Source organism: Helianthus annuus, chromosome 13 (genome assembly GCF_002127325.2).
Source record: "Helianthus annuus cultivar XRQ/B chromosome 13, HanXRQr2.0-SUNRISE, whole genome shotgun sequence".
Taxonomy (NCBI): domain Eukaryota; kingdom Viridiplantae; phylum Streptophyta; class Magnoliopsida; order Asterales; family Asteraceae; genus Helianthus; species Helianthus annuus.
In genome coordinates this window covers 70,245,772-70,256,465 of record NC_035445.2, presented here as the reverse complement: position 1 = coordinate 70,256,465, position 10,694 = coordinate 70,245,772, and the positions used below count along the sequence as shown (strand labels likewise).

The 10,694-nt window shown below is 35.8% G+C and overlaps 1 pseudogene; it reads left to right on the top strand.

Moving 5' to 3' along the window:
- Positions 1 to 224: 224 nt before the first annotated feature.
- Positions 225 to 672, top strand: LOC110902780 (annotated as a pseudogene).
- The last annotated feature ends 10,022 nt before the right edge of the window (positions 673 to 10,694 follow it).

Genomic DNA, 10,694 nt, shown 5'->3' with positions numbered 1-10,694 from the left:
CCTTTTGCCCAAAAACATATCTTAAACTCTGATGATCTGTGAAAATGGTAAACTTACTACCATAAAGATAGTGTCTCCAAGGGTTTATGATTCTCCATAAGTCCTCAAATTTAACCCCTGCCTTTTTCTCTCACTTCATCTTCTTCACCCATTCCTTCTCAAGGGTTTATGATTCTCCATAAGTCCTCAAATTAGGGTTTCATTAGCTTCAAAATCACGCAACAATGGATGCCGCTGATAGCGATCGACAATCAGGCACCGTCAAGTGGTTCAACGACACCAAAGGTTTCGGTTTCATCACTCCCAATGATGGTGGTGAGGATCTGTTTGTTCACCAGTCGTTGATCAGAACCGACGGTTTCCGAAGCTTAGGCGACGGCGAGACAGTGGAGATTGTGGTGGAGACTAGATCTGATGGACGAACCAATCGATGGAGGCAGAAGCAGTGGAAATGGATGTTTTAAGTGTGGTGAGTTTGGACATATGACTAAGGATTGTAGTCAGGGCGGTGGAGGTGGTGGTGGTTACGGAGGTGGCAGTGGTTGTTACGGTGGTGGAGGTGGAGGTGGTGGTTATGGCGGGGGACGTGGTGGAGGTGGTGGTAACGATTGTTATAACTGTGGTGAAGATGGACATTTTACTCGTGAGTGTCCTACTGGTGGTGGCCGTTGATCGGAGATTTGGTTACTGTTCTTTTTTGCTTTTTTTGTTTGAGTCAATTGGTGATCCGTTTTGCAAATGGTGTTGATCTGTTTAGATGTTTTTAGTTTTGGTTTTGGTGTTCTATGTTAATGAATGTGGTTGATGGATTTAGAGTTTTGTTGATGGTACTAGTAAAATTTTGGTAAAGCGGGGAGGTGAAATTACTTATTTTCCCATCATGTGAGGAGCATGTGACATTTAACTAACCTGGGTTATGGGTTGAGTCAGACGTGTGACAACCCAAACCCTTGACCCTGACTATTGAGGGATGAGTCTGTAATTATTATCATTATTATTATTATTGTTACTATTATTGTTAACCCGTAACAAGAAATACGAGTTGTCTAAACGGATAACCCGAATCAGACATAAAATAATTATCTGTAATTTAAACTGAGCGTTCGGGCTTGGCAACACCTAGTGTTAGGCGAATCCACGCACTTGGGCTAGGCCCAACATAACTAATCTAACCCTATACTATTTAAACCTCATAAACCCTCTCCCCCTCTCATTCCTTTCTCTAAAACCCAAAACCCTACATAAAAACCCACCAGCCGCAAACAAGAGATCAAAATCCACCCTTGTCCCCTCTCGTTTCCGACCGATGACCGGAACGCATCTCCGGTGGTCGCACAGTCACGCACACCCCTCTCGTTCTCTCTTCTCCGATGACCTGTTTTGATGTCGTTTTGGCTCGAGTCGTACCGCTGATCGAAGAGGAAGGTGGTGGTCGTTGATTGGGTAAGCTGGCGGCTACAGTGGCTAGAGGCGAAAGCAGCGGCGGCAGTTCGTGGCGGTCCGACGAAGCTCACCGGTAAACCTCCCATCTCTCTCTTCGTTTTCCTTCATCTTTGTTCCTTTTCCGAAAGGTCGATAAAAACGGATGCTGATGATGTTCAGCTCGGACCTGAGGTGGTGGCTCGGTCATGATTCTGCTCGAACCCATGTTCGGAGAGAAGCAGCAGCGGCAACCTCGGGCTCTGCTCGGGTCTCGTCTGGTCCAGTTTCGGTCCGCACAACCACAGTCCCTCAACTTTCGGTCAGTTTGTACCACTGTTTGTGCTTATGTTTTGGTCTAAGGATTTGGTTGTTTGTTTGATTTCGGGTGGGTGTATAATGATAGCTGATTGTCACTGTTTGATGATTTTGGATATGAGAATTGTGTGAAAATATTAATGAAGGGCTGTGTAGAAAGAATGGTATGTGGTTGATGATTGTTGGTCTAGTCTTGCAAATATGTTTGTTAAGAACTATTGATTGATCAATTTGAGGACTATGTATGTAGGCTGTGAATATGAAAGATGATTTGATAATTTGTTTTGTAAATGCTAAAGTTTGGGTTCTATTATAAAAGGGTTTGTGAGAATGCACAAGTGAATGTCTGTTGGTAATTATCTTGTGGTTTTATGATTGGTGCACAATAGATGATCACGGTTAGTCGATGTTAGGATGAAATGGAAAACATGTAATGTTCATAGAATAATTGATTTGGGGTTCCTGAGTTTGACGATATATGATTCTGAATTATGTTGCTTTAATTTAATAAAACAACGCTAGTGTTGTAGTGTTTAGGATAAATCTGTTTTGGTGATGTTGAAAACCCCAATGATGAACTGTTTGGAGATTTTGAAATATTAGAAATTGCTATGTTTGATCTAATTTGGTAAATGTACGGAGTGCAAAACATGTTAGTGATAATGTGATTGGTTCGTACATCTGGATAAGGGTTCTAGAAAGATCCCATCTGTGGTTGCGACTCGGCATCAAGTGGTCTCGAGTCGAGACCACTTAGCGACTACTCGAGACCAGGATGTACACTTCAGGGAACTCGAGACTAGACAGGTTGCGACTCGAGATCTTCTGATCTCGACTCAATGCCTGACTCGAGACCTCTACGGTTGCGACTCAAAATGTCCAAAACTCGAGACGAGCTGTTACGACTTAGAATCCAGTGGTTGCGACCCGAGACCTCATAGTCTCGAGTCGAGACCACCCGGTTTCGACTGGACTGCCTTGCTTAGTTATTGGGCCGAACAAACTGATGTTTTGGACAGTGTGTTACTGTTAATGTTAACTATTACTGATTATCTGTTATATGCTTGGATAGGCCCAATAACATGTATACTGGTAGGATACGTGTTACTGCTACCATTTCTGTACATTATGCAACATACGTGTGTATTATATGAAGTGTGGACTTACATGCTATGTGTTAGATACGTGTAAATTATACGTGACATTCTTGCATACGAACCTAATAAGTATTTAACAACCATAATAGGGTATGGTTGACCAACGTAACACGAGTAAATTGTCAACCGAGCAAAGCAAAGGTGAGTTCACTACTTTTTACTTAAAGCATGCGTTCCCGGTGGTTGGGAAACGGAATGAAACAACTATTCCGGCTTTGGAATTGCTTACTATCTCCTTGTGCGGGATACGGTATTTCTATCTGCTTGTGCGGGATACGGTATTTCTATCTCCTTGTGTGGGATACGGGTAACAACACTATCCCTTGTGAGGGATACAAACCTACTTTCTTCCCTTGTTACTGGGAACTCTTAGTTAATTACTGTTTATACGGAAATGCAACGAGCAACACTAAACGAAACTCTATCACTCAAGTCCCTACTACTTAATACCGATTAGTCGCCGGGGCCAGGCGACTGGTTATTAGTTGATAGCGCTATTTAGGTCTTACCAGCCTCACACCGTGCCCGTGTATGGGATCGGGCGTGAACTAATGGACTCGGGCATCCGTCAATGATGATAGAACATTGACATCGGGGCATTCTGCGGAAACGCAACGGTTACCTAGTGTTCGGTATTGGAAAAACAGTTTAGTCGCTTATTTATGGGGTAGCTCCCCATGGCATGTATAAACGAGTAAATTAACTGGTTAAACAAGTTTTTGGAATTAAAACTGGAAAACTGCAAACACGTGAACTCGCCAACGTTATGTTGACACTCTACTGCATGCTTTGCAGGTTGCTCGATACAGCTTTGGACGGACGTTGCAATCGGATGGAGTGCGTGGTTCGTAAGTAACATGTTAATAAACTTGTGGTTTCAATTATGATGCGTTTTCTTCCCCGTTCCGCTGTGAACTTAAAACTATGTTTCGAAAAATTTAAATTAGGTCACTAATTATGCTAATGTTTTTAACAATAACTAATCCGTTCAAAATAGTTAGTGGCTAAGATCCTGGTCGTCACACGCCACGTGGTAATACTCCGCGTGGGGATTTTGAGGGTGTGACAAGACGCAGGGGCCAAAATAGTTACTTACAGCAACGTTGGTGGTACAGATGTTAAAATGTTTTATTTTGGGCTAATAGAGTAAAAGTGATATAACCACATGGGCCAAAATCGTAATTCACTCTATTGATTGATATAAAGCAAAAGCTATAAGACCATGGGTGTGGTTCCTCTTCCACTACCTCCACCTCCAGCTCACCTCCACATCACCACCTTCTTCTTCCTCCATCCATAGGAAATGGTTTCCCCATCCATATCTAGCCAATCATATCAAGAGAGGGAGAGAGAATGAAAAGAGAGAGAGTGTGATTCGGGGTGGACGAGAGATTTTCCCCGATTGTGCAGATCATAGGACCGGGGGGGGGGTGTTCCCCATTGCGGTCCCCTCTACGTCGTCCTCCCGATGTGTTTTCCCGAACCACCCACTTGTCTAAGTTAAAAAGTTATTTACAATTATGGTATGGAATCCATCAAAATCGGTCCCCTATTTCCCTTTCGATTTATGGAATGTTTAGTGGTCCGATTGGAATTCAAGTGGTGTTATTAGTGGTGGATTGAGTTATTTTCATGAGAGTGAGGTTTCATTTTTATTTGCTTACATAACAAGTTTAAAATATTAACTACTTTTATTTTATTTATTTCTTATTAACAATATATATAGCGGAAGTTGCATTTCATAAAAAAATTAATGTGAGAAGAAAAAGAAGAAATGGTATAATGGTAAAACATTACAGAGTTTATAACTACTCCCATTAATTATGTTATCTCTAGTTAATAAAGAAAAAAACATTTTATCCTACACTTTTCAAAATTTATGCTACAGATATCATACACTTACCGAAATTTACCATACGCGTATCTAAATTTATCATACACATTTTAAAATTTATCCTACATATATTAAAATTTATCCTACACGTGTCGAAAATTGTCATTCACCATAAATTATTTTATCTTGAAAGAGTATATTTACAAATGAGTTACAAGTTTAATTAGTTAGCTAATTAATTACAGTTATAAATTTACCTATATGCCTTTTTTAATAACATTAAATACACAATTTTTTTTGAACGACCAACAAACTCAATTCCGAGCACTCTCGGGGCACCCACTGGACAAACGGGGTACTCCGAGAGTAACCCAAGTCCACCACCAATTCCGGGGAAAATCTGATAACCCATCCGCCCGTAGGCACGACAATGAAATTACCGGTAAAACTCGTTTGCCTCAAGGATCCAACCCAGGTTTCCCTGGGTCTCCTATCATTGTCCACCAGTGCCTCACTCTACACCAAGTGGGAGTCGAACTTGCATCTCTCAAGAGAAATGCAAGCCCTCCACCACTTGATCTAGAGATCATTGGCAAATACACATATTAAATGAAGTAAAATGGAGCATTTCTATTGATTTAAAGCTTATTATTTTTATTCTTACAAAATTTTCTTCTCATTTGAATTTTCCAATATATATATATATATATATATATATAGGTAGAGGTTCCTGTAAAAAAAGGTTTTTTTTGTGAGAAAGGTAAGAAAGAATCTACACCATTAGATCTTTGATCTAATGGTTGAGATCATAATGGCAAAATTGTAAATAATGTTTACTATTAAACATATTAATTTTCTAGATTAAGGGTATACAGGTAAATTTAACATTTTTAAATTAAGAAACTAACATTAATGCACATGCAACTTCCCTCCGTCTTTTTTAAAAGTCAATAACTTTTTATACGTAACTTTTAAAAAAAATTACACCATAATAACGAACGTTTTCTTATCTTTAATATGAGTACCATATTGATATACTTATATAGAGAAAAAATATGTTTCGATCAGATGTTTAGTCCATGATGTTTTGTCTATGTTCATACAGTGGTCTTTTAATTGTATTGTGATTCAAAGCATGGTGTTTTAAACGCATACCGGAAAGCGTGGTGTTTTTTTATATACTGGAATGTAGTTTTAAAACACCATGGTGTTTTAACATATGGAATCTGGAACATCTACTAGCATGCAAATGTAAAACACCATGCATGCAGGTTTAAAACACCATGTACAATAACCATACTATGAACATTATACTAAGAACACATTCTGGAAATGGAGGTAATGTCTTTAATAGTGTTATATACTTATTGAATGGTGTTATATACTTATTTAATGGTGTTATATAATTATTGAATGGTGTTATATACTTATTGAATGATGTTATATAATTATTGAATGGTGTTATATATGTACTGAATGGTGATTTTGCAGTGTTATTCGTAGTGTGTTTATAGAGATCTTTAAAATGGTGTTATATACTTATTGAATGGTGTTATATACTTATTAAATGGTGTTATATAATTATTGAATGATGTTATATACGTGCTGAATGGTGGTTGCAGTGTTATTCGTAGTGTTTTTATAGAGATCCTTTAAAAAAATCATGTTTTAGGGAAGGTTTTGAATTAATTGAATCAATGATAAAATTACTTGTTTACCCTTTTGAATTAATTTAGATTGAGGACACATGTCATCTCCACAATATTTCTCACACTTCTCACACTTTGAACCTTTTTTTACAATAACCTTACCATATATATATATATATATATATATATATATATATATATATATATATATAGAGAGAGAGAGAGAGAGAGAGAGCGATGGGGTAAAATAGGAACCACCTTTAGATGCAAGAACCGTAGGAACCATTATCCACCCTAGATCTCTCATGTATGAAGGGTTGAGATTGAATTGTTTAAGTTTGATTTGTCTTGTACTAGTTTTATTAATTAAAAAATAATAAATAGTACAAGAAGGGTATTTTGGAAAATTTGACTTGTTAACTATTCATGTCAACTTGTGAGCTCTGGTAATCAAATGTCATAGACTACATCACTCTTCATGTCAACATTAATTACGTTTATCTATTTCAGAAAAAGAATTTATCATAACATATGATTTTTAAACAAAAAAAAAATTACACTATACGTATAAAAAGAAAACGTCTTCAATCTCTAATTTTGATCTTCATTTTTTGTTCGTTATCCTCATCATTTAAATGTAAAAGCCCAACACCTACAAAAATTAAAGGAAAAAAAAGAGCGTTTACATTCCACAAATGTTTAGAGGAGCTCGGGCTGGAAACCAGGGGCGTAAAAAACATTTTTTTATCGTGTGTAATAAAAAAACATTTTTTACATTCGACACCGTGCGCATATTTTTTTCATTCGACAACGTACGAGAAACAATTTTTCAAACGTATGTAAAAACTAAACATTTACGTGCGCCATTTTTACATACGTTTGAAAAATAGATTTATGCGTGACGTTTAGAGGAGCTCGGACCGACGATCAAGGGCGTAAAAAACTTTTTTTTTTCATTCGACAGCGTGCGCAAAATTTTTTTTTACATTCGACAACTTACGTAAAAACATTTTTCAAACGTACGTAAAAACTGTTTTACGCATTCCGTTTTTACATACGTTTAAAAATTAGATTTACGCGTGATGTTTAGAGGAGCTCGGGTCAACGACCAGGAGCGTAAAAGAACTTTTTTTACGCACGTTGTCAAAACATTATTTATTTATTTTTTACATAGTGGCGTTCTCATACTCGGTTCATGTAAATGTTTACGCACGTTGTTAAACTTTTTTTACGCACGTTGTCAAAACTTTTTTACGCACGTTTTAGAATGTTTTTTTTTAAAAGTTGTAGTTCAAAGTCATCAAACATTAATGAATGAAATAGAAATTCTCAATAAACATATAAGACAAATATAGCTTGCGTTTTATAGAGTACATTTTGTCAGAATTAAGGACAAATAGAGCAAAGATATTATTTTCGATAATTTTGTATTTTCTAATAAATTTATAAGACAAATATAACTTATATTTACAAAGAACATTATGTTATAATTAGGGAATATAGAGCAAAAATAATTAGATATTATTTTCGATATTTTTGTATTTTCTAAATTATGTAATACTTTCAATGTTTGAATTTAAAACCTAAAATATTTTTGTTCTCAAATTTTAAATATAAAAATTATAAAACAGATGAAAAGAAGAAGATAATGATGATGTGATGTGTTTTATAGATAAAAGAGAGATGATGTGAAATTAAAAGAAAAAGACTAAAATACCCTTTTGAATTAAATTAATTATAGGTGATGTATTAAAATTCTATTGGATGGAAGGAGTTCTTATGGTTTTCGCAACCGGTAGTGGTTACTCCTTGAATCGAATCCTATATATATATATATATATATATATATATATATATATATATATATATATATATATATATATATATATATATATATATATATATATATATATATATATATTATACTAGCAGGGTGTTCACGCGATGCGACGGGGGCGACACTTTGCATTGCGGCACTCGTTTCTGGTAGTTTTCTTATTCGTATAATATTTATGATAGCATTATTGTGGCGGGTATATGTCATAAGTGTTACACATGTCTAGTAATTATTAAATTTATAATTTAAATTATCAAATAGTTCAACAAACCATTGATGCAATAAAGTAACACACGAATAAAAAATAAGTCTTAAACATAAATAAAAGTTATATAAAGTAGCACACGAATAAACACAACATTTTTCAACGGCTTAGAAGATCAGGTGGAAATTATATTTATGGCAACTGGGTGGACTCGGTCTTCTGCTCGTGGGTTTGTTGTTGATCTAGTTACATGCTTTTTTGTTGTAAATCGTTATGCTTGTAGGTAACACATTGAAAATGGTTGAAATGTGAGAGTGTAAACTGGACAAACCCGAACAAGGTACCGTTGTACTTTTTAATCCGCAGAACACTTACTGTTGCAATTAAATATCTATAAGTAAAATGATATTATTTTATGGTGCTTACTTCTGTTCATCCTGCTTATCTTTTGAAATAAAATATTATGGAGATATAACAATATCTTTTGCATATACAACAATATCTTTTGCATATACATGTGGATCTTCGACTAAAAAAACGCAATAGAAATAACCTGCTAGAATCGACCACAAGGTTATTCCATTATTTAGGGGACATCATTTAATTCAAACAAGTGTGTTTTAGCCTATTAAAGGTTTCTCTTTTTCATTACGGCCACATACCAGTTCATTAAGTATAAAACATTATTAGATGGAGAAAACTAATAAAACATTATTTAATACAACCAATTAGATAAAACAAGTGAGCTTGTTTGATGTCAATTTACTACCTGCTAACCCATGTAAGTGTGTGCACCCAACTAAGTAAATACACAAACATACAGAGCACGAACAAAGCTCACATCAAACCCGTATGCACAAGGTTTCGAAATTTTATCTAGTCGCTGGAACAAATTGGTGAACAATCTTAATTAAACAAAAATCGGAGTGAAAAGGGTTGGAATATAATTAAATTGATAATAATGACAACAACGTGGAGAGTCTTGAGCATATAAAATGTGATAGGACACATTGTTTTAATCACCTGTACACTAATGCATCATCTACTTGTACATTTTAATTTGCACAACAATACTAACCAAGAAAACTATTAAAACGTCGACAAACATTGTAAGACCCTTAGTCCATTTATACGATTATCATATAAATTTTGACTATAGCAATGTATTTATGGTTAAGCATACACTTAAAAATACGAGTTTGTTAAAACATTTTAAAAGATAGAGCATTTCAACATAACGTACATAATTTCGCCGTTTAAAATATGACGACAAAATGTATCGCGGAAGCTTAATTTCTTGATCGTGTTTGGTTCCTAGTTGAGCTTGATTGTCGTCCGAATTTTCTTATAAGTTATCTACAACCAACAACATCAAAATTTGTTAGTTATGAGTGTTGAAACTTGTTTTAACAAGTAATTTCGGCCAAACAAACCAACAGCAATAAAAATGCAGGGTTTTTAACCCGTCGCGTGCCGCGAAGGGATTGAGTACCACTGTCGCGTGACACGAGACCCCTCGCGGGCCGCGACCACCACCTGTGTTCTCCGTCGCGCGGCGCAAGGGTGTATATTTGACAGAATGTTTTACTTCTGGTGCTGTATATTTCCAGCAACAAATAATTCGACTTAAATGATCATAACTCGATCATTTTTGATCCGTTTTACGTCACGTTTCTTCCTACGTGATCGTAACTTAATCCTCCATCATATGGAGTTGAAATCCGACATCCGGATTAACAAAATTTCAGACTTTTAAGCCTTTGGCTTAATATATAATTACCAAATTTTGACCCGTTCATGATTTTATCAAACTAAAACTAGTTTGTTGCATACAAACTATCATGAACCTCATTTTATATCAGTTTCCTATTATTCAAGGTTCAAACCATGGGTTGCTTATGTATTCTTAACCCGTTTTCGCTCATTTGCTTATTTTGACCCGTTAAGGGTATTTAAGCATATTTTAAACACGAATCGCTTTAATTTGTTTCTAGCCTCATATTGCCACATTTCTTATTAAATGATCTTCCACCACAACTATATTTGTGGTGGATTTAATGTGGTGCTTTATATATTCCGAGTTTTACACCTCGGATTATCATTTTACGGCAAAGACTCATATAGAGTCATTTGACCATAGATTTACACCTTTCGCTTTTTATACTCATTCTAAGTATTCATAAAACTCGTTTCCAAACAACCTTTAACGGTCGTTTGCTCGATTTATTTTAAGTCCCGTTAGCTCGGGCCTTTTATAAGCTTTCTTTCTCAAAAG